We start from the raw sequence: 25,495 nt of genomic DNA on the forward strand, positions 1-25,495 counted from the left end.
ACCCAATAAGAAAAAAGATCTTGTTTTGGATTCCAATTCTCTCAGGATCTTCAGCCTAAAAATAATTTCCGAATAATCGTAGTGGGGACTTGGCCTATAAGGCCTCCTTGCTTACCACTCTGTAAGTAAATTATATTCCTTTTAGGATCTGAACAGCACAAATCTATACATTGAACAGACTCTGCCTGGAATAATGGGGTAAATCATCTAGTCTTCCAGGTCATTAAAAATTGAAAATTATTTACAAATATTTGAAAAAAGGAAAACAAAAAAAAAAAAGTTTACAAGAGTATGTACACATGTTTTATAGTTAGAAAATATTACGATTTAGTGCGTTACATACTCACAAGAGTGAGGTGAATATCAAAGTGTTTGTTTATACATAATAAATCAGTTATGCTGGTTACTAGGCACCCATCCTAAGTCTATAAAGCCTGGGCTCTATCTGAGTGAATTTTATTTGGTTTTATCCAAAGTCGGGTGGATTTTAAGTTCTCAAATGTATGGCTTACCACCACAGACATTGCTCCGTTCTCTTATAACTCTAGTAAACCTTATATCCCATTTACTGTTTGATTTTTATGACATTGCTAAAATATACTCGTAAAATCAGAGTGTAAAACGCAAAAGAGATTATCAAAAGAAGTTGTTCTTTTTAAAGATAAAGTTGTGGTCAAATTATTTGATTTTTATTACTGTTCCTTTAATATGCATATATGAAATATTTTAATAAAATATTAATATGTACCTACTAATAATAAAGTGCATTTGTAAATACCTCTTCTTTGTAATAAATTGTTTTACATAAAGGTGACATGCAGCAAATTACCTAATAATTATTTTTAACTCGTTTTTTTATTTATTTATTTTAAATGATTTAAGGTTATTGGCGCCCGGAGCTTTTTTCAGTGCACTGCTGGTCTCCGGACAGTGTTCTCTCGTTACAGACAGCACTGTCCATCACCGGACAGTGAGCTGTAAGAAGCTCCTAGGAAGAGAAAATCTAAGGGTCAGCAGCTGGATTCCTCCGCATGGGAGTCCAGTACGCTAACCGCATAGCTAATCCTTTCCCTTTTAACTCATATTATAACTATTTAATTTAACTGTTAATTTTTCAACTTCTTAAACGTTGCGTTCTAGCATCCTTAGTATCAAGATTAAAATAATAAAGAATACACTCAGTACACATTTTTTGCACAATTTTGGCAAGTAATGTAAGGCAGGTTACCCTGTAATGTTTCAGTGTAATATTTTATAAACTTAATACTTTTTTTTTTAATTTGATTATTAGAACGGCCCAATTTCGCTACAAGTAATGTAAGGCAGGTTACCCTGTAATGTTTCAGTGTAATATTTTATAAACTTAATACTTTTTTTTTTAATTTGATTATTAGAACGGCCCAATTTCGCTACAAATAATGTAAGGCAGGTTACCCTGTAATGTTTCAGTGTAATATTTTATAAACTTAATACTTTTTTTTTTAATTTGATTATTAGAACGGCCCAATTTCGCTACAAGTAATGTAAGGCAGGTTACCCTGTAATGTTTCAGTGTAATATTTTATAAACTTAATACTTTTTTTTTTAATTTGATTATTATAACGGCCCAATTTCGCTACAAGTAATGTAAGGCAGGTTACCCTGTAATGTTTCAGTGTAATATTTTATAAACTTAATACTTTTTTTTTAAATTTGATTATTATAACGGCCCAATTTCGCTACAAGTAATGTAAGGCAGGTTACCCTGTAATGTTTCAGTGTAATATTTTATAAACTTAATACTTTTTTTTTTAATTTGATTATTAGAACGGCCCAATTTCGCTACAAGTAATGTAAGGCAGGTTACCCTGTAATGTTTCAGTGTAATATTTTATAAACTTAATACTTTTTTTTTTAATTTGATTATTAGAACGGCCCAATTTCGCTACAAGTAATGTAAGGCAGGTTACCCTGTAATGTTTCAGTGTAATATTTTATAAACTTAATACTTTTTTTTTAATTTGATTATTAGAACGGCCCAATTTCGCTACAAGTAATGTAAGGCAGGTTACCCTGTAATGTTTCAGTGTAATATTTTATAAACTTAATACTTTTTTTTTTAATTTGATTATTATAACGGCCCAATTTCGCTACAAGTAATGTAAGGCAGGTTACCCTGTAATGTTTCAGTGTAATATTTTATAAACTTAATACTTTTTTTTTTAATTTGATTATTAGAACGGCCCAATTTCGCTACAAGTAATGCAGCTGTTCTGTACAATATTAATAATTAATAAGGAGAGAAACTATGCAGTGGTAACACAAAAATTAGGTAATATTTAACATTACAGGCAAAAATATTAAACAAAATGCTAAATTATTAAAATAAGAATTGTTCTTTTAAAAATAAAACTCAACTTAGAAATAAGCCAAGGCTATACTTTGTTAAAAAATGTTCCTACAAAGAGAACAAAAATATTTGTTTAATATAAAACCAGCTCCATAGAACGAAGTGAAAGTGAGACAGGGGACATTTTATTAAATTTGTCTTTTATTCAAAGAGAGAAAAACCACAAGAAAAAAAAATGTTAATAAGAGACTTTGACAATGTTCGTGGTTAGTGAAGATTGTTAGATACAATTAGGAAAGTAATTGCTTTAATCATCATTAACCAGCTAATGTTTGCTATTCATGCTGACTTTACATTTCTGGTAATTATTTGATTTGCTCTCTTTTTGTTAATTGTTGTGCACATTAAGCACATGGTAAGCAGATGTCTGGATCTAAGAAGGTAGGAAAAGAACTCTGGTAATAGGGCTGTTATTTTTTATTTATTTATTTTTGAGCGAAATTGTATGGAATAGAATGCTGCAAAACGCTGGAGGGAATCCAGATAAATATAACGGAAATAAGGAACTATTCCTATAGACAGAGCAGTATTAACAGGCAATAGCTAAACCCTGTTTAAGACCAAAAGCTGGTAAGGAGAACACAGAAGACTGCCTGAACCATCTTAACTAGAGAAATATGGTTAGATTCTTCTGGAACCCTGGATATTCAGGAATTGAGAGTAACGAAAAAGTTGATGAACTTTTGCAAAGCAGAGGATCTAGTCCATCAATCTATGGATATAGTGAGAGGATTATCAGGGAGTAAAGACTCTGGACCAGCTAAGTTTTATGGAAGGAACTAATAAAGACACCACTAGGCACTTGGGTGTGAGAAAGAATCATTTAAGGGCGCTGGTGGTGGTGATTTCTGGCTGGAAAATATTTTAACGGTAGGAAGACCAATGTCATCTGTGTGAGGATGTGGATGCGAGAGACCGGAGATTGATATAATGGACCTGAGCCTCTCAGTTACTGCAATGAGACCCACAGACTGATCAAGAAATTGTAAGAGATTTATTTCGGGGTCTTTTAATTTATTTTTTGAGTGTGAGGGCAATGCAATGGCTCCACTCCCGAAAAACATGACGACCATTAGACATACAGGAGAATAATAAAGAATGCAAGTACCAACCAAGAAATATTGGTGCTTTTGCGGATGATCTGATTCTAGTGCTAGAAGTGCTAAAAGAAGCCTAAATTTCTATAATTGATGAAAGAATAGAAATAGCACTTCTAATAAAAGATACTGACATCATCTGAAGATGTCCCTATCAGAGGCCAAAAGAACGTTCAACGATGATCAAATAGAGATAAATGTTTACTAAATTTTAAATTTAAATTTTGAGGGTGTGTCCCACCTCACCTACCTCAGTTCATCACAAAATATTGAGAAGAAAGAGCTTAACGAGATAACAAGAAGGACTCCTTCTGGATGCAGGATATTCTATCTGGAATACCTACTTTAGAAAAGACTGTTCTCTAAAATCCAAAAGTGAAAGATAAAGGACAGCTATTCCATTGTTCTAGACTTTAGACCTATGGTATAGACTAGATGAAGTTCTACAAAAGTTTAGACTCTTACTTCGGCAACAAGCAATTGATTGGAAAATTAAGCTTAACTAGATCTGTTAAGTTTGAAATACCGCTTCACACTACAAAGTGAGTAAAAAATTAGTAACAGAATGTAATAAATAATAACAATATAAGTTGTCAACACTGCTTAGGAATTGAAACAAATAAATATTAATTATTTCATAAGTAAAACCTTCATAAATTCAAATTTTCTTATTTATGAACCAAGTATTAGATACAAATATATATCCTCTATATTTTTGAAATAAAGATATCTAGAGGAAGAAAAAAACATGGTATTACTGATGGCATTTGAAAGCAAGTGTATTCTGGTGCTATTATGTATTATGACATTGACAACTGGCATTTCTCACATAAAAAGCATGTATACTTCTGATATATATACATTTTAAGTGTAAAGATATGAATTTATCTCGTTTTTTTTTGCAAGGTGCTTACAATGTATAAACATGCTTTTTCTTTTTTGCCTACTCAAGTACACATATGTAGTTTACACTTCTCTTGTTATAAAAATGGATTTGAAATTTATATCATACATATCTTCAAACTGATGGCCTTTCAACATAGACTTGTTAAACACAGCTTGTTTATTTAATATTCAAATGTGATGAAACTAAGTCTGATCAATTTCTAAAACTAATATTATTGGCTGACATAAGTTAAATTTATTAAAAAGTGATTTGTCTCGTGTGTGTAAACGGTATGAATACTGTTTGCCATTTCGGTACGCTATCTCCTCAGGGAACTATGATACTGATTTGAGAATTACTAAAACATGTCTAAATATAAAGCCTTTTCTCGCAGATCTCTTGAGTTTCTTAGTCAAAAGTATACATTTGTAAAATTTATTATAGAATTGAGTGTTTGAGAATTAGATGATAACAGTTATTAATTTACCTATGGGTTTGCTAAACCCAAACAGCAGGATCTTGAATCCTCACTATCTTGCATGATCTTAATGGCGTGGAAATATTGAGAATGATGTGTACTACAAAAGCAATTTGAAAATCCTCAGAAAATCTTTGATCTTTAGAGGTTATATTTAAGTAATACTTCTAATAATTGTACGATCTAGTGCAGTGGTTCCCTAACTGTGGTCAGCAAGAACTAAAATATGGTCCGCGAAACACTTAACACATCAGTCTCAAAGGCCTTCCTATATTTTTTCAACTCCTTAAGTTTAAATCCTCGATCCATGCCCGTAATACCAGATCTCGCTCATCCGATCTTTATATTCCCTCTCACCGTACCTCATCCTTTGACAAATCCTTCCTAAAACGTGCTACCTCTCTCTGGAACTCCTTACCATCATCTGTCCGCCATGCTCCTACCCTTTCTATCTTTAAATCTCCTTTCTATTCAGCTTCCTCCGAAATTCTAATTGTTTTAACTTATTTCCTTAATTTCTGCTGTTATTTTTATTATCACTTTTTGTAAATATTTATTTATATATTTTTTTTTAATCACAGGCCAAACTATTAAGGCCTCTATTTGTACCTGTATTTATTCTTAGGGGACAATTGGCCCAGAATAATAAATTTCTTTTCTATTTCTATTCTAACATTTTTAAAATAATAATATATTTATTTGACATGCGGCCGCGTGTGCGGCGACAGTGCGGTAAGTGGGACGTCGAGCGCCTAAAAACAAGTCCAGGAGCCGACTAAAAAAGCAAATGATGACGTGCGTGTAGCTTTGAGCAATCTCATCAATCAATCAAACAAAGTATTATTTTCAAATTTGACTATAAACAGTCTTAAGAATCTCAAAATTCCTATCACTAAATTTCAACACTTGAAATCAGCAGAAAAACTAATTTCAATGGTCAAAGAAGAAGCGATTGAAAAGAAAACTCAACAATAGATCTTTAATTAAAGCAGCTGAGCTAAGAGAGTTTTCTTATATAGTATATAAGGCCAGCCCTAGAAACACTAAGTATCTCATTAGGTCTTATTGGTTTAGGAAAACTGAACTAGTTTACCACCATCCTGTTGTTCCCTTCACAAACTCCCTTTTAGCCTTCCTTAAATTTTAATAAGCCCTCTCTGGATTCCATCAGTCCAGTTTACCACAAAACCCAAAACGCTTTGGTTTTCAAAACCTTTCCCTTTTATTAAAGTAAATCAGGAAACTGGACCTGATAGATATACTATAGACAAGCCAAAATATGGTTAGAACCTATTGAATTTATAATATCTCGGATATCTGAAACTACCAATCTCTTTATTGGCCACCCTTCTTTCATAAAAGGTTTCAAATTAAGTAGGTCAACAAAATGAACGGTTAACTCAGTATAAGTATAAAGGGAGGTAATTATACCATAGTACATGAATATGAATAGAGTTTGTAAATGGAAAAGAAAGGAAGGAAGATCTTAGACGGCTTCATTCTCTAACTAGAGGAAACATAGAACTCCCAAGTCCTTTTACAACTAACTGAAAAGTTCTTTAAAAATTATTCATACTATTCAAATGATAATTGGTTTGCATTATTAAGTCTTGGTTGGCTAAGTTCTACTACAAGTATGGATCCATGAAAGGGGTAAGCACATTTATTGAAACTGAATGGGTAATAAGAGACGATGAATCATGTAGGAAAAGAAAAAGACAATTATGTAAATACGCCAAAGAATAATTTTTGTAACTCCTAGAAAATGCACATTAGATCTTGCTCCATTATAAGCTAGAGAGGTAGATGATGTCCTTAAAACTCCTTACGAATTAGCTCCTAAAATGTTTAAGTAAACTTCATTCCTAATACTCTCTTCTTTTATCCTGAAGAGCACAACCTTTTGAGCAATTCAGAGTGTTGCTATATGCAGCGAGCGATTGCATAAATAAATTCAAAGATTTAATGCTTTAGTTTCTACTTTATTGAATATTGCAAATACATATAAGTAGTGTAATAAGTGAATACGTTAAAAAGTAACTGTAACAAGTTTGGCGATTTGGAGAAGTCACACCCACAGGTGACACTACACAAACTTATTTATTTTGAAAGCTTAAAGATCTATAGGCCATCTTCGCTTCACACGCCTGCCTTGTTAGGTTACCTAGAATATCAGATATCAGATTGAAGAGATTCGATTAGCGCATAAGGATGGGCTTCTAAGGGAGGATAAGAACGGAATTTCGCTAGATCGCGGATGAAGGAAAGTATAGAGATCATTATAAAGGAACGCTTTCGATTCGATGACTATTATAGGGTAGTGCTCTATAATTCCAGTAAAACTACTAGACATAGTAGACTTATTTCGTTTTAGAGAAGTTTTAGCGTCGTCGAAAAGTCTTAAGAAAAGTTCATAGAGAAGGTTAATGCTAAGTTTTTTTTCTTCTTTCTAGTAAAACGCATTCAAGGTGAGTCTTTAGTAAAGTAAAAGGTCAAGGTAACAGATTCTGTCGACTTTGTGAATTCTTTGGTTTATAAGAATTGGACGCGAGGATTTTGGAACCTATTTAAAACTGTACTGCAAAACATTTTCTGTCTTTTCTAAAAGCGTATATAACAATACTGGAATCTATTTCACTTTTAATGTACATTCGATAGAATGAAACATCATACGCACCGATATCTTAAACCATTTTTATTCATACATTAATCACTACGTCCTCTAGATAGCAATCAGTAAGATTAGTGATAACCTTAAAGTCTTGTTGGGTAAATAAATGGTATTTTCCAGAATCTCATTTGTAACGACTGAGAATTGACTTTACATTATAACCGCAGCACATATGAGGCACATTTAGAAACACCAAAAAAAAGGTTGATAACGAAATAAGAAAAGTTACAAGTTATAACTTAGTGACAGTTATGTGCATGAATGTCTTGGAATTCCAATCACAAGTTCAGTTACTAATCCAACTAATAACTTATTTCTCCTTAAAAAGGTTTTACATAGAGTTTTGGAAGGTTTTTTTTCTGTCTACAAAATAGGAAGGACGATTTGTGCTAAGTGTCAAAATTGTGATACAGAAGTTGGGGAAAAGACATACATATATTTTCCTAGGTCAATGTTCCCTAACAATTTGAGAAGGTATTATTTTAATGATATTACTTTGAGCTCCATTAAAACCATTATCTACATCCATTATATAATCTGCAAAATGTTATTCACACAAAGAAATATGAGTAAACTAAAGAAGATGTATGGAAAATTAAGTGAAGCAGAAACAACACGAATTAATGTTCATTAACTCCATTTAAGGTATAAAATGAAACTAATAAAACTGAAATTTATCTTCTGTTTTAATAATAAATTCTAAAAGAAAAATTATAACTGAATTTACTTTACCTTAGCAAAAAACATAAAGTGAGGGCACCCGTTATCTATCGAATAAGCACCTAATCCAGAATACCTTTATTATTGAAATAAAATATAGTTACTAATAACTATATTTATATTATCATTAAAAGTTTATTTTAAAAATAGTTATATAATATAGATTACGACATAATTATTTATTATAGGCTGCAAAAATATATTACTTTGAAATAGAACAAGAATGAAGATGATGCAGCTCCGCAAGTTTTGGATCCCTTGGAATAACCTTATAATTAATACTGATGCTACATCAAATTCGAGGTCACAATAAACTGCAATTTCTTTGTTTCTACAATTTTAAAGCAGACAAATGTCTGAAAGCATTGACAAATATAGATCTACAGCAAAATCAAATCTATCAACTCATAGTACTTCATTCATTATCAGTTTCAAAATGATTCTGATTTCACTTGGCATTGCAACAAAAGAACTCAATCTGTAGGAAATTTCCAACATTAATCCTAATTTATTATTGCAGAGAAAAATACTAACGAGAAATTCAAAAAGGTTTAAAATGCATTAAACTCTTTGTGAAAACTATGTGGTAATGGATGCTTCAAAATTGCAGATGGTTAAAGAAATAGTACACATTATTCTTCTTCAGAACAAGAATTGGCGAAACGTAAAAAAACAATCCGTAAATTGATGAATGTTGTTGACTACATAAAGATCAATAATCATAATTTAATAAAATTAATTAACATTAATATGTGGTCAAATATAAGCTTTAAAAATTTGAAATTTTTACATACCATTCACTTGCAAATTATCTAGCAATTTGCTTATTTTAATGAACTTTAAACAAACATAATTTCGTTTATAAATCTATGAAAAGTTTCACTTTTGTTTTTTTTCCACTACTTTTGTTTCACAATTTAAAATAACTTAAAAGCATATCACATCACAAAAAAAATGGATCACTCACGAATCTGCAAATGGCAAGATGATGAGATGACGTAATGAATCACTGAAAAATATTTTTGGATTAAATTCGAAAATTATATTTTAATTTAAATGTATTATATTTATTTTACAAAAGTTGATATTGATAAAACCATTTTTAATTTAGGGTATTTAAACTTTTAATAATTTAATGTCGGTCGTTATTAACAAGTTAAAACTTTGATCAATCAAAATTTTAAAAAAAGAAGAAATTTAAAGTCAGCAAAATTACTTAAAATTAATGAAACAATGATAATTTTATTAATTTAATTTTCATCAAAAAATTGAAAGAAAAAAATCTTTGGCAAGGTAAGCCCCCTTCAGGCCCAGTCTATGTGATGGCCGTGCAATGAACTCGAATGCCAGATTTGTGTCAATTTATTAATTACTTATTAAGGTAAATTATACATTTATTAAAGCAAATAAACTGTAACTAATTCAATCATAAAGTCATGAATTTTGTATTTGTGTAAGATTTACTTAGTTTTCACGATGGATTACTGTAATAAATGAAGTACAAATTCATGACTACTTGAAACATAAAAATGGCGTTGAATTACTAAGATTTAACATTTCATCAACTTTTTAAAAAAATAACTTAACAAAGCTGTAATCTAAGTCAATAAATTAAACTCTTTTTAGCCACTGATTATATTAAAATCATTTTAATAAGAATTTGAATTTAGTTGAAATTAGGTTTACACAATTTTGAAATGAAATTTTAGCTAATTATGAATTAAGATTTTACATCATTATAATTGAACAGGAGATTCAAGTATTAACGGTACACATGTTAATTAGCTCACATCTAGGGGCATTAATTTAGTTGAGAGAAGAAAAACTTAATATAATCATACCTGGATATTTTATTTGCTTAACTAATTAAAGCTGAAATATGTAATTTAGTTTTCCCAGTTTACCATCATACAGTATTTTATTAATTAAAAAAGTATGTTGGCAAAAATATTTCTAAAATTGAATTTTCTGAATTTACAACCATCTTTGTACACTTAAAAACAATTTAAACCTACATTAATTTGAATAAGTTCTTTTAAACAAATAAACATTTCCCTAACTTTTGATTATAAACAATATAATGTAATGTGAAAAATATGTATACTTACACTATAGAAATCCTTTATAATTTCAGTGCATTGTGGATTCGGTAGTGTTAGTGCAAGGTGTATTCACCAACTTGTGCAACTACTTTTCGAAAGGAACCCTGTTGGAAGTAAGTTTGGAATTTTTGTTTTCCTTTTGCACTATGCTAATTTTAATTAAACATTGCAAAATAATGTTAACATTACCTTTATAAACATGAAAACAATGGAGATGATTAGTTGCATAGGAAACTGTCAATTAATTGTGAATAGTGTTTCTACAAAGCAATCATGTCTTTCAAACGAAAACTGAATGCTCTTTTTTGTATTCAATACACATGTTTAAGTTAACTAACCTTTTCAGCTTGCTTTTCATTCACTTCTTGGAAAATACTTGGCTTTTGTTTAAAATTGAGCACATTTAAAACATAGCCCGGATTCTTCTTCCATTACTGTTTATTTGGTTAAGCAAACACCAGATGACAGTTTAAGTTTACTTTGTCTCTATTTACAATTCTGAATCCACTCTGTAAATAAAAGAGCACTGTAACCTTAAATAGCAAACAATTCTTTCTCTTTTTATCCACTCTTCCACTCTTTTTCATTGCCATGTCAATTCAATAGATACCACCGACTGTTAGAGTTCACTAGAAACGTTAAAACCTATCTTCCCGCCAATAATCTGGCTTTGGATATAAGGACATAACCAATTATCAACTTCCCAAACCAGTGTACTCCTCCCACTGCTTACTATTACTTTTACTTTATAAATTCCAGGAGATAAACACTTTTTTGAAACTTGAATGCACTATCCTGAAAATCTATTCTATCCTATATTGAAACCAAACTATTTTGAGAGTTTTGCCAGTATTTAAAAACTAAAAGGCTAAGGCTAAGTTTTATAAAAAATATTTTTACTGTTTATATTAAACTGCTTAAAGAGCTAATAACCCTGCATTTCTCTAGATTTTAATTAATGCCTAACAAGAACTATAAGGGCCCCTCTAGAAGCCGATCCGACTTCCGATCTGCCAACATTATCAAAGGATATCCTCAGAACTTCTTTGAGAGTATACCTTTTCCGAATAACTGAACCTAATGGTTCCTGTCTCCTCAACTTAAACAGTGACAGTCCTTGTTATCTTATGGAATGAACAAAACTCCTTTTTCTTTTGTTTTTTAACCGTTGCTTGGTACTTGGCAAATCTACCATTCAATTTCTTGTAATACAATTTAATAAATTTCTCATCTTGTTTTTTCGTGTGACACGTTATCTCTTTCAATGTCCGGTCAGGTCATAAAAGTAATTGGTGCCAAAAAAAAAAACCTAATGGGAAGAGATATGTCATGTCAGCTGCATCACTACCCTATACGACTGATTCATGCTTAAGCGCAACCAGTTTTGGGTTGTGAGATGGGTCTCTTTGAACGATAGTCTCCGACAGTGTTATTTCCTTCATCTCTAGGATACCTCTGTTCACAGTTTGAATTAGATAAAGTTTTTGATTTCTGTCAGATTCTGGCATCTATATCTAGGCAATTGTGGTTTCCTCGATTCAAGATCCAAGCGGTAACCAGTAATTATCTCTTCTATTTGAACTGTAGACTTGCCAGTTGCTGCCTGCGAAGCTGTTTCCAGGTCGTTGCCTATAGCTTCATTTTTTTTTTCTTCTGCCAAAACTTGAGGCGTACTCCAGGAGAGAAGAAATTTCGGGCCTGTCTGCTTAATTCCTTTCACAAACGTTTTTGTTTTGGAGACCTCCTAGTCTGGACCCTTGCATTCCTCACTATCCTTGATATTTAGATATATATTTCTAATTTTAAACATTTTAACGATTAATTATCGATAAAATCTCTATTAGAAGGAAGTAATGTAGCTTTATTTAAAGAATCCTCAGCTGGAACTATCCTCTTGGATATCCCAGCCTAACAACACGAACTACACTTACGTTAACAGCCCTAACTTGCCTACACTACAGTTAGTAGTCTACTGTCTATTTTTTCCATTACATCTAGAACAGGGATGAGCAACACGCGGCCCGCCAAGCATTTCTAAAATTGAATTTATTTTATCCACTTTCTCCCATCAATATATTGTTATAAAATTAATTATAATAAAATGGTAGTACATACTAAACCGAAATATTTTTTTATGGCGAGTTACTTGTCGACGACGTTTTTAAACATGCAATACGAACGCGCCGCGTCTGCGCGATTTTTTTGTGACGAGATACACACTTGTCGGTGACTTGTTCAAACATGCAATACGGACGTTTCGTAAATTATTAGTAAGAGTTAATCTATGTGCGGCCCGCAAAAAAAAATTTAAATTTAAATTGGCCCATTGATTAAAAAGGTTGCTCACCCCTGATCTAGAACATTCGTAGCCAAACTAAATCATTCTTCTAACACAGAATAAAAAATGAATTTCATCCCTCGGAGCGTCTGCAACTATTGCAAATAATTTATTACTTTTTATGGATTATTAGAAATCTGCTCCATCTTAATTGATTTGCAATCGTACTTAAGCCTAAAAAAATATTGAATAATGTAAAATTTCCACGCTGTCATTTTATCAACTTTATAGAATTCTTATTTAGTTTTATCGATTTAATAGAAAACTATTTCTTCCATTTAGATTAATGAACTATAAGCATTTAGATCTTATAGCCATTCCTTTCATCTTCAGTAATGTAGCTTAATAATGTAGCCTAATTTTCTACAGATTACTTAACTCTTACATTAATATTAATTAAATTCAAACGGGAGATAACTTTCTGCCGTATGGTCTTCAGGCGAAAGTTGAATGCGCACGCATGCTAATCGTCTTAGTATTGCAACCTTAAAGAAGGTAATGTGTAGCTCATATCTGATTGCTAAGTTGTAAGTTCTAGGGTACTTTGTATTTAATGTTGAAATCCTACGAACGCCATAGATAAGAGATACAATCTGAAAGGAACGTTACCAAAAGGTAAAGCGACATTTATATTATACAAGTTGTAAAGGTTTGTGTTTCAGTAGTTTGTTCTTTAAGCCGGCATTACATGGTCTTGTGTCTTTCACATAGACACAGTTTTTGTGTTGCCAGTGTTTAACGAGTTCTATCCAATGCTAGTCACACACATACACTGTGACTATAATAAAATTCTTTGATGTGCTTGCCTTACTCAGGAAAAGGTTTTAGATCTTAGCAAAAGACAAAAGTAAAAAACACCTGACTGTACACTTTGTTGCTAATACCTACGAATAGAACTTACAGGTTGTTAGAAGTCTCAACTTCTTCGTATGCATGCTATCGTTTACTTGGGCATGAGCAGAGCAAAGTAACTTCCCTGTTAAGTTCTAAATTCGTCTTCATCCCTTTTCTTTACTTAGAATTTAACTTTATAATTACTAAGGCACCTTGGAATCTTTAATATTTGGATGGAACAAGGGAAAGTTTAATTCTTATCTTTAAAAAAATAATATTAATAATGTATTGATTACTTTTCATTTTCCTTCCCACCAAAATGACGTTTCAGAGATTCTACAATTGTAACCACTTACAAAATGAAGGTTTAGAAAAACGCCTAACTTTCTAAATCTGTTTCTTCTTTCTCTAAAATGTTCAGAAAAACCAAAATGAAAATCACATTATTATTATTATCGTCTGTTAGCTTTGTTTGGTCTTTAATCATCCTTAAAACTAAGTAGCTTTCTAAACATTAAACAGTTAATACAAAATCTTAGTGCCGATCACGTTAAAAATATCTTGAAATCCAGTTGTGTTAAGTTCGATTAACTTATTCTCTTTAAACACTCACGTGACTCCAAAATGACTGTGACTAACGAACCCCTCCTTTACAAAGTAGTCATTAGACCGATGTTGCTCTACGCCTGCTCCGCCTCGGAGCCTGGACTTGTAGTAGCAACATCAAGCAACTTCAGATAACCCAGAACAAATTTCTCATACTCTCCACGACGCACTAGAATTGACTCACTCCACAGAGATTGCGTCCATTATCCTCTGGTACACTCCTTCATCCAAAATCGTCTGCTCAAACTCCTTTCCATCCTAGACGGCCATCCCAATCCACTATGCCGCGACATAGCCTCCTACAGATCCTTCTACAACATACAGACACAGAAGACTAAAACATATCCTACTCTAATTCTGTACACTAGCTGCAGGTTTTTCCTCCTTTTTCCCTGCATTCCAATCCTCCTCACCTAACTTTTCTCTTTGTTACTCAGTTAAGAAGGTTGTAATGTATTATACATTTATACTTCTTTAATATTTATTCTATGTATATCTCTATTATAATAAATAATTCTTCTTCTTCTTCTTCTTCTCTTTAAACAGTGCTTTTAACGTAGATGGTAAAAAATAAGATTGCACTAAAATGGCCGTCCGTTGGATACTGATCACTGCTTTTGTTCTTCACCATGGTTGAATCAGTTTTTTCAAGTACAATAATTTTCTTTACAATAATGTTTACTATTGTCTTTATCGGTCGAATCCAAACCGTTTGTGGCTCGCAGTTTTATTCCTTGTAGCTTGCTAGTCTTAAAACACAATATTCAATTTTAATTCAATCACTGAAGCTAGGCCAGTTCAAGTGCTATCCTGGCTAGTTAGAAAACATTAGGATGAAAAATGGGCATCGCAATACCGATCATTTTATCCAACTTGTTGATAAAGTGGCGGATTATGGATGGATTTCCAGGTCAATAATTTCATCTGTCAATATATTCTTGTATTCTCGATTTGCCATCATTTCCTTTTCTTAATTAGATATGTAGTCGAAGTTGTCGTCAGGCTATATGACGAACATATTTTTACTTTACTTCAAATTCTTAGATTTCTTTTCAACCTACGCAAATATTGTTAACAGAAAATTATCTAAAATGGGCGGATTCATATTTGAGTTTTTAACGATACAAAATATGCTCGTAATTATTTATTTTTACTTTAAATTTTTTGTTAACTAGTGTAAAAACTTGAAATCATGAAATACTTTTTCAATTAGCAATAATTGACTTTAGTTTAGGTAAATGAAGACTTAAAAGATCTATTATTCTCTGTAGGTGATCAGTAGTTCTGAAAATACCCGCTAGATGCTATTGAAGCGCCAAACCTCACCAATAACCTCCAGTTATTGTTAACCTCATTTGAAACTGATCAGATCATGATAATTATTCTTGGCCAATTTTTTATCATGAGCAGTTTCTTTGTGTAGCGTTCTTGTGTAAGATATTGTATTAAACTGGGTAGGAAAACTTGTAAAATATTGTGCATGACTTAAAATGGGGAAAAATGTGATGAGTTTGGAAAGAAATGGGTACAGTAAATGCGCAACAAAAGAGGTTAGGAGTTCTTAATGGCAACACTAGGAGATCATCAGCATCCACAATTGATGACCATGTTGAACAGGTGAGGTTTCTCAAGCTCGTTTAATTTGGTGTGTTTTATATTTTGGTAACGTTTATTGCACGGTTAATGGTGACTAATGACTGGAAGAATAAACGCATCTATATGTTCTAAGATTTTTGTATCACATTATTCACAATTGGACCTTGGTAGGATTGAAACCGGTGATGAGATATAGTAGGGTTGTCAACTGCCCTTTTTTGGAAAGGACAGTCCTTTTTTAACACCTGGTTGTCCTTGTCCTTTTTTCAGATATTATTCACACAAATCTAATTTAGTTTATTGTATTTTTGATTTAAGTTCTGACTTTTGAGACTTCTTCATTTGGCGAGTTGTTTTTCTGTTCTAACTGAACTGAATAGATCAACAGGTTATTGATGTAACGATGAACAAAATGCAAAAAATGGTACTTGATTTGATGATTCTGATTAATTATGTTCTTATGGAAGTTTAATTCCTTTTATAATGCCGACGCTGTTTTGAGGCCTACTTTTTTGCAATTAATCAGAGATTTCTGCATCAATTTCTAAAATAACCTCTATGCATTGTATACCTTTCGAGAGGTGATTGTATCTAGATGTTTTTCATGAATAGTGCACGTTTAAATCTTATATAATATTTTTGAGAAAAATGAAGTCAAAGGTTTTGGACAAAATTAGAAACTTGCTATTTCTTATGTTTGGACCACAAAGTGAAATACTTAATATTATTATTTTGAAATATAAATTAGCTTATTTAAAAGGAAATTTAACCTTCTTTCTAATGAGCTAATTGGAATTGCTGCAGCTATAATAGTTTGAGAAATATAGACAACTGTTTGCTAAAAAGTAGTGGTACCTTGAAAAAACATAAAATTAAAAATATCTACAAAACGGAGCCGAATCGAGCCATAGTTTATATGGAATTTTTTGTTGCAAATGATGCCCAGAATCGCTTCCCGAAATAACGGTAGTCTTATACGGAACACCCTGTATATTCCCGGGCCTCAAAATCCTGTCGACGGCTCTGAATGTACCTAATATTTTTTGGGTGTCCTTTTTTGGAACTTTATAGAGTTGGCAACCCTAGATATAGGTCACAGTGGTTGTGATGTGAATGCTAATGGTTTAATAAGCTTAATGAAATGTTGAGTTAGGTAGAAATCTTAACATTTGGGGATGCAGTCTTGATTTCTTTCACAACGACAGTGCGCCAACTCATTATGCTTTCAAAATTTCAGAGTTTGTTTACAATCAATTCTATCGATATTTTCCCCTTAATTCACCTTAAACATTTTCTTTTTTTTTGTCTGATTTACCGTATCCAAAGTTTATAGCTTTTTAGTTTCAAAATTGTATAAGCATAAACTATGAATGGAATCTTAAAAAAATAACTGCTGGGCGAAAAGTACAGTTAAGCAGTAGTGAGGTTATTTAGAAATGGCCAGTGAAGGCAGGTTATGTTTTAGAATGTTTTCACGGTTCTTATTAAAATCCCCAACTCATTCCCCCATTAACAAACACAGGCCACTCTCTTAGCGAGTTTATGGTTGTTATAAGGGAGATAGACGGAGGGAATGCACCGAGAAGAGAGAGAGACTAGAAAATGATGTTTAAAGAGAAGCAACAGTTTAATATGTTCGGGCGTGGGTGAGTATGTGTATAATGAATGTATATCTTTAGGGCGGTCCGCTGCTGCAGATCTTCCTTAACTAAACATACTCCTAATTTAGACATTAGGGAGCAAAGCCTGCCAAGTCCCACTGATGGACTGACTAGTAAATGACAAACTGGCACCAATTAACACTTAAATTTAAACCTTTCCACATATAGGAAGGCTCTTCTTGTCATTACAGTACTGTTTATGTTCGTTAATTCTTCTTTTCTGTGGGACAAACAAAAATTGTCGTATGTCCAAATTAAATGTTGATTTTCTTTTACTTCTAAATAAAAAGAAGTGTTGGTGTTTTTTTTTTTTTTTAATTTTAATAGGAAATGTCTACTTTGAAGTCTCAGGAGTTCATAAAAGTGGTTTTTGGAAAATATATCATTACTTTAGCGATCGAAATTCCTCAGTCGAAAGTCCTCTTACGTAAATTATATTTTATTTTCTATTTTTTTTTTGCATAATTTCTAAATAGAGAGTAGACTACGTTCACAACCATCGACTTAGTAACTAGCTAATTTGCCCTGCTCTTTAATTACATATACTCGTACAGGGTGATCCATTTAAAACGCACCAATCGCTAATAACTTTTTAGGAAAGCGGAATTTCGAAAAAACCCACGAAGTAAACTATATGTTTTTTTTTGGTCTAGTTTTCAAATTTTCCACCCCCGATGCTGTATCTTAATTTTTGGCAGAGTTACGGCCAATAACCCGATTGATGTTCCATAAGGATCACTAGTTTTGACAATGATTATGAAAACTACATAAAAAAACTGTGAATAATGACGTTAACCCTGTTTCAATATCCTTAATATTAATTGAGTTATTTAAGATCAAAGTTACAATTTTTTTCTATTCGTGAACGGTTTTCGATATTAATTTTCCACCAGAAATACACGTTTTAGGAGGTCCTCTGACTGTGCAAAAAATGTTATTTGCGACGCAAAGAACAAAAATAATAATAATAATAATAATAAGGGAAGGGATTAGCTATATGGTTAGCATACTGGACTCCCACGCGGAGGTCCCGGGTTCGAATCCAGCAGCTGACCCTTAGATTTTCTCTTCCTAGGAGCTTCTTACAGCTCACTGTCCGGTGATGGACAGTGTTGTCTGTAACGAGAGAACACTGTCCGGAGGCCGGCAGTGCACTGGAAAAAGCTCCGGGCGCTAATAACCTCAGCTGTTGATGCGCCAAAAAAAAAAAAAAATGAAGATTTTAAAAATGTGCAATGTAATGGTTATGGGTGAGTCAGAATAAATTTGTTTTATCATCAAAAATGAAAACAACCAACACAGCATTTTAATATACCCTGTATGCAAGACTTCATGACCTATGATTGCGGTAAGAATATCTAGCCAGGGTGTTGGTCTAATGGTCAAGAGTGTTACTTTGTAAGTGGAAGATCCGCAGTTCGAATCTCGCGTATGCAGTTATTCATAATACTTAATACATCATAATACTTCTTTTTAATAAAATGTAGTTATTTATTAGCGATTGGTGCGTTTTAAATGGATCACCCTGTATATTTAGAGGTTTTGAAGAACTCCAATAAAGGCGCTAAATAAATTCATCACATAATTTATTTTTATAATCATTGTTATTGCTTATAATCTTCTCATTGTCCTACAGTTAGTTGGGTAGATTTAGATTTTAGATTAGTTTATGCTCAAAGTGAGGTTTAATGTTTGACATTGTAATTGCTAATTACCTTCCACCCAAACTCTAGTCACCCTTTGGTCTTCGATTGGTTGGGCTGGTGTGTTCACATTGATTCTGCACACCAATCCTCACTAACATGAAACTATTTCCTGGCTGGATATGCAGTATACTTTTAAACTGTTGTTTTCCTGTCAGCAACCACTTCAGTTCCGTTCAGAGCCTCTACTATTTCACTGAGCCTTAATTTTTTTTTTGTTAATCCAGTCACTATAAAGCTTCGAGATTGCCCCAGAATTATGTGCATAACCTTATTTGTTTCACCCACAAGAATTTTCCCTTATTAATAATTTTAGGATGGAAGATTTGCGAGGAATCGGTCAAATAAAACAACTCGTCTTTTTGCCAACGTTTCGACAAATATATTGTCCTCTTCAGGGCCTGGATATTACAAATACAAAACAATTTACATAGTCAGTAACATAGAAAAAACAGTAAAAATCAGTAATACAAAAATAAACAGTAAAATACAATAAATTCTTTATAATTATTGAAACTTACGTGGCTATGCGGATTGGTTGAGTTACAGAAACTAAGAGCCAGAAATGGAGAAGCAAGTATATATATACAGATATAGCGGGACTTTCACGGGAATTTTGGTAATTACAATTGCAATTACAGATACAATAGACTAGTTACAACAAAAGAGTAAATACAATAAATATTGGGAAATTTCTTTAAACAATACAAACAGTATAAGCGAAATTTTCTTGAAATGTGCCACCTAGTAAAACAGAACAACACAGTTAACTTTAGGACAGACACGTCGAATTTGGCCAACTGCTACAATTTTGTCATTAAAAAATAAATAGATATCCAAATTTTGTACATAATTATTGCTGGGTTTTTTAAACATTTACTTCAAATCTTTTGGTTATTTGTTATTTAGTGCATAAGGGTTATTTGGTTTCTCCTGTGTTTTGTGTTTAACGGTTTTTGTTCTTTAAAGAAATTTCCCAATATTTATTGTATTTACTCTTTTGTTGTAACTAGTCTATTGTATCTGTCCCATTGTCATTACCAAAATTCCCGTGAAAGTCCCGCTATATCTGTATATACAGGGTGTTCATTTTAAGACGGCTCATATGCATTTCATGCTTAAACGGTTGTCCTGAGCGAAAAATGGTAGAGGAAAAATTTGTTGCCTGTCACCTCTAGTTTCAGAATATGTGACTTGATTTTAGATTCCTGCCCGCATACGCGGCTGACGCGCGACCAAAAGTGAGGGTTCGCAGTTGACCCCCATTTTCATATACACAGTTTTAAAGAGTATAAAAAGTAATGAAAGTAACCGGAAACCGCAATTCGATATCTTCAAAATTAAAGGTGCTAGGCCATTTCAAAATCTGGTATTTTTAATTATATTTCAATTTTTTTAACTTGTTATCAAAGAGAAAGAAGAGCACGCGATAGGTCATTTCTATGTATTTTTTCATCCCCTTTCTACTAAAAATATTGTTAAGGCAGTAAAGCTAGTATTTTTCTTAATATCGGGAAAAAAGTAGTTTTCCAGGTAGTTTTCTAAGAAAAATCAAATGTTAAGAGCTTTAGATGTTCTCAAGCATACACAAAATGGCTAAAAATTAATTTTATATCTGTTACAAACAAGAAGGTTTAATAATTATTTGGTAATTTTGGGAGAGTTGCGTTTAATTACCCCCCAAAAAATTGGAAACCTCCTGCCACATATTTAATTGATCAATATCTTTCATTTAAAAAGGATCAAACTTATTCCTTAATTTATCAAATAATGCACTTTACTCAACTTGTGAAGCATGTACTGTGCCTTTAAAGGTGCCTCCTCAGACACAGAGAGCAGTTGATAACCTCCTGGCTAACCTGGCCTGCGAGTCTTAGGGGGCACCTTTCAAGACACAGTTCATGCTGAAAAAGCTGCAAAAGTGCATTATTGTATTTATTTGACCGATTCCTCGCAAATCTTCCATCCTAAGTTTAACAATTTGCGGTCACGAAAACTATATATACATACTTATTAATAATTTTATTACAGTATATTTCCATCTGACTTCCTTCCTATCCAGTTTTAAATAAAATGTAATAAAACGGTGTTCTCTAAAAATTTCATTAAATATGGCCACGCTAAGCCATTTCAGGCACGTATTTAATGGAATGGAATTAAAAAAGAAAAAAAGGCCAGTTGAGATGGATTTGTGCGATGATACACTTGGATAAATGCCTAAAAAAAATTTCATTAAATATGGCCACGCTAAGCCATTTCAGGCACGTATTTAATGGAATGGAATTAAAAAAGAAAAAAAGGCCAGTTGAGATGGATTTGTGCGATGATACACTTGGATAAATGCCTAAAAAAAATTTCATTAAATATGGCCACGCTAAGCCATTTCAGGCACGTATTTAATGGAATGGAATTAAAAAAGAAAAAAAGGCCAGTTGAGATGGATTTGTGCGATGATACACTTGGATAAATGCCTAAAAAAAATTTCATTAAATATGGCCACGCTAAGCCATTTCAGGCACGTATTTAATGGAATGGAATTAAAAAAGAAAAAAAGGCCAGTTGAGATGGATTTGTGCGATGATACACTTGGATAAATGCCTAAAAAAAATTTCATTAAATATGGCCACGCTAAGCCATTTCAGGCACGTATTTAATGGAATGGAATTAAAAAAGAAAAAAAGGCCAGTTGAGATGGATTTGTGCGATGATACACTTGGATAAATGCCTAAAAAAAATTTCATTAAATATGGCCACGCTAAGCCATTTCAGGCACGTATTTAATGGAATGGAATTAAAAAAGAAAAAAAGGCCAGTTGAGATGGATTTGTGCGATGATACACTTGGATAAATGCCTAAAAAAAATTTCATTAAATATGGCCACGCTAAGCCATTTCAGGCACGTATTTAATGGAATGGAATTAAAAAAGAAAAAAAGGCCAGTTGAGATGGATTTGTGCGATGATACACTTGGATAAATGCCTAAAAAAAATTTCATTAAATATGGCCACGCTAAGCCATTTCAGGCACGTATTTAATGGAATGGAATTAAAAAAGAAAAAAAGGCCAGTTGAGATGGATTTGTGCGATGATACACTTGGATAAATGCCTAAAAAAAATTTCATTAAATATGGCCACGCTAAGCCATTTCAGGCACGTATTTAATGGAATGGAATTAAAAAAGAAAAAAAGGCCAGTTGAGATGGATTTGTGCGATGATACACTTGGATAAATGCCTAAAAAAAATTTCATTAAATATGGCCACGCTAAGCCATTTCAGGCACGTATTTAATGGAATGGAATTAAAAAAGAAAAAAAGGCCAGTTGAGATGGATTTGTGCGATGATACACTTGGATAAATGCCTAAAAAAAATTTCATTAAATATGGCCACGCTAAGCCATTTCAGGCACGTATTTAATGGAATGGAATTAAAAAAGAAAAAAAGGCCAGTTGAGATGGATTTGTGCGATGATACACTTGGATAAATGCCTAAAAAAAATTTCATTAAATATGGCCACGCTAAGCCATTTCAGGCACGTATTTAATGGAATGGAATTAAAAAAGAAAAAAAGGCCAGTTGAGATGGATTTGTGCGATGATACACTTGGATAAATGCCTAAAAAAAATTTCATTAAATATGGCCACGCTAAGCCATTTCAGGCACGTATTTAATGGAATGGAATTAAAAAAGAAAAAAAGGCCAGTTGAGATGGATTTGTGCGATGATACACTTGGATAAATGCCTAAAAAAAATTTTCACCGCTGTACAAGCTATAAATAATGGGTCTGCATTTACATTCGTTCGTTCATTTAGCGTGAAATTATAAAAGCGTTGAACGAAATAATTTACGGCGAAAGATAGTAATGCCATTTTGTATTATTGTAATTAGTTAAAAATGGTTTAATTTTTTATATATGTAATTGAATTTATTTGTTGATAAAACAGGAAATGACGTTTGAAATTATTTTTAACTTTTTGTTATTTTTTATTTTACAAACAAGACTTTTTTTTTACTTGGCACATGTTTGTTTAAAAAAGGTTTCCCTTTTTTTTACTATCGATTAAAGAAGAAAACGGTCTGGGGTTTGCGTACATGAATGAAATCTACATAAATAGAACTTGGGCGCTATAGAGGAACAGGAGTAGGTTAAACTTGGCTTACTGGGAATAGAATCACCAACTTCTCTGCATTGTAAGTCCCTTTTGCCGAGCAATGATTCCCTTGGAGATTAAAGAATTATGTGACAAAGGTATTTTACAAATAGTTTAATCGATTTTAGGGGGACCTTAATTTTATTCTGTGAACTTTTCTCTACGAAATAACAATTTATTGTTCTTCTTCATTTGTTATTCGCTGTTCTATTGTTTTATATTTTTCTAACAGGATGTCTTAATTTTGTAATTATTGTTCTACACAAAATGTTCTTGTTCTCTTGAGTATTATTGGGATGCGTTTCCTTTTAGGGAGAAGTCTTAGCCTCCCTGCGGGTATCCCACTTGACTATTCGAACAATCATATTGTTCTTCGCATAATTCACATAGAGCATACTTGATACGTACAACTATTTAAGTTTATAGAACATTCAGATAGTAAAGGTGCACATTTAATACGAGGCACGTCCACAAAGTAAGTGTACCGAATTTTTGTAGGTTACAGTCGGTTGAAAACCTTTTTTTCCACCCATGTGCAGCTTCAGGGAGGTAAAGAGATAGTAATTTGAAGGTGCTAAGTCAGGGGAATGCGAGGGATGGTTCAGGACATCCCATTTAAACGAGGCGAGAGCAGTTCCTTCGTGGCATTGGCCGTGTGTGGTCTGGCATTGTCGTGCCTCCCTTTGTCAGCATGCCTCTTCTCTTGTACTGAATCGCCCTCTGCAATTTTTTTTAGGATCTTACTGCAACTCCTAGTTTCCTTTCTTATATCCCCCCATTTCGACTATGGTTGTTTAGTGTATGGCGGTCTTTCTGGTGATATTGAAGCTAAGCTCAAGCGCCTCATGAACTGCTTCATAAGATTTATTTTCAGCATTTCCAGAGACTCTCGCATTTCGCACTGCTACGATGAGTTGAAGTGGCTTTTTCCTGTCTATCGCCGCCAATATTTTTTGGCTTCTTTCCTTTTTCAAGTCATCCAGTCTCAAAGGCCTTCCTATATTTTTCAACTCCTTAAGTTTAAATCCTCCATCCATTCCCGTAACACTAGATCTCGCTCATCTGATCTCTATATTCCCTCTCACCGTACCTCATCCTTTGACAAGTCCTTCCTCATACGTGCTACCTCTCTCTGGAACTCCTTGCCTTCATCTGTCCGCCATGCTCCTACCCTAACCATCTTTAAATCCCGTCTATTCAGATATCTACTTTCTATTCAGCTTCCTCCGAAATTCTAATTGTTTTAATTTATTTCCCTAATTTCTGCTGTTTTATTATTTTATTTTTACTTTCATTTTCACTTATTATATTTTCACTTTTTGTAAATACTTATTTATTTATTTATTTTCTGTTTAATCACAGGCCAAACTGTTAAGGCCTCTTTTTGTTCCTGTATTTATTCTTAGGGGACAATTGTCCCAGAATAATAAATTTCTTTTCTATTTCTATCTTGCAGAGTTGATCAGTTCTCCCCTTGAGGCATATATTCAATTAAAATTATGCCTTGACAGTCCCAAAACACGGATGCCATGATTTTCTAGGGCTGAAATTGTGGTGGTTTTGAACCTTTTTGGCGGAGGGTGAAGAGGTGTGACGCCACTGTTCGAGACTGCCTTTTGGTTTCAGGTGTGTAGTGGACCGAAACCCAAGTTTCATCTCCAGTTACAATGGAGCGGAGAAATTCATCTCCACGGAGTTTGTAGCGTCTCATATTTTGCACTTGGCGGGAGATTGGATTGACATTTTTTCTCGAAACCAATTGTCCCGTCGACAGTTCTCAACGTACTGACCTCGAACTGGTCTCGTTGCGGACGGGAGGACTTCAACATGTCGAAGAAAAAATCCCTCCAGTCGTGAGAGCCTTAGTACACTTACTTTCTGGATATGCCTCGTACTTTACAAACGCCTGAACACTAATACAATAGATAGGTCGCAAGAGGGATTTGGCTTCACCACTTCTGTATCAGTTAGGGTCATTTTTTTTAATCTTTTCTTTTTATAGAGACGACTTTTTTGGTGCAGGTGTAATTAGCTATCCCTGCTTCATACAATCTGTAACTGCATTCCTAGCAAACAAACCCTTATGTTTTCATTAAAATATTAAATTATGAGATACTTTGATATTTAGCCTAGATGCTTCCAGCGAACTTATAATATTTTGGATCAAAATTTGGCGAATCAAACAGATGTTCCATTTTAATTAACGAATATTTTAGTTTCCCAGAAATTTTCACAAAAAATGACATGCAATATTGTTTAAACT

General features: G+C 32.9%; 1 protein-coding gene and 1 long non-coding RNA gene across 3 annotated transcripts in view; both read right to left on the minus strand.

Moving 5' to 3' along the window:
- dlp (glypican dally-like) overlaps positions 1 to 25,495 on the minus strand; it is a 326,011-nt gene that overhangs the window by 206,714 nt on the left and 93,802 nt on the right. Inside the window, exon 1 of one of the 2 annotated variants that reach the window (XM_074115929.1) lies at positions 9,036 to 9,245. The exons of the other annotated variant lie outside the window; for it this stretch is intronic. The gene's annotated coding sequence lies outside the window, so the exon portion shown is untranslated. Of the gene's footprint in view, positions 1 to 9,035; positions 9,246 to 25,495 lie in introns of those variants that run through there. 2 annotated transcript variants of the gene reach the window in all.
- On the minus strand, positions 6,698 to 10,480 carry LOC141447957 (uncharacterized). Its single transcript, XR_012454707.1, has 2 exons — positions 10,350 to 10,480; positions 6,698 to 9,250 (listed from the first exon to the last, which is right to left on the minus strand). It is a non-coding gene; the product is annotated as an uncharacterized lncRNA (long non-coding RNA).

The sequence above is a fragment of the Rhodnius prolixus genome, unplaced genomic scaffold, assembly GCF_049639745.1.
Source record: "Rhodnius prolixus isolate KJV_2025 unplaced genomic scaffold, Rpr scaffold_13, whole genome shotgun sequence".
Classification (NCBI taxonomy): Eukaryota; Metazoa; Arthropoda; class Insecta; order Hemiptera; family Reduviidae; genus Rhodnius; species Rhodnius prolixus.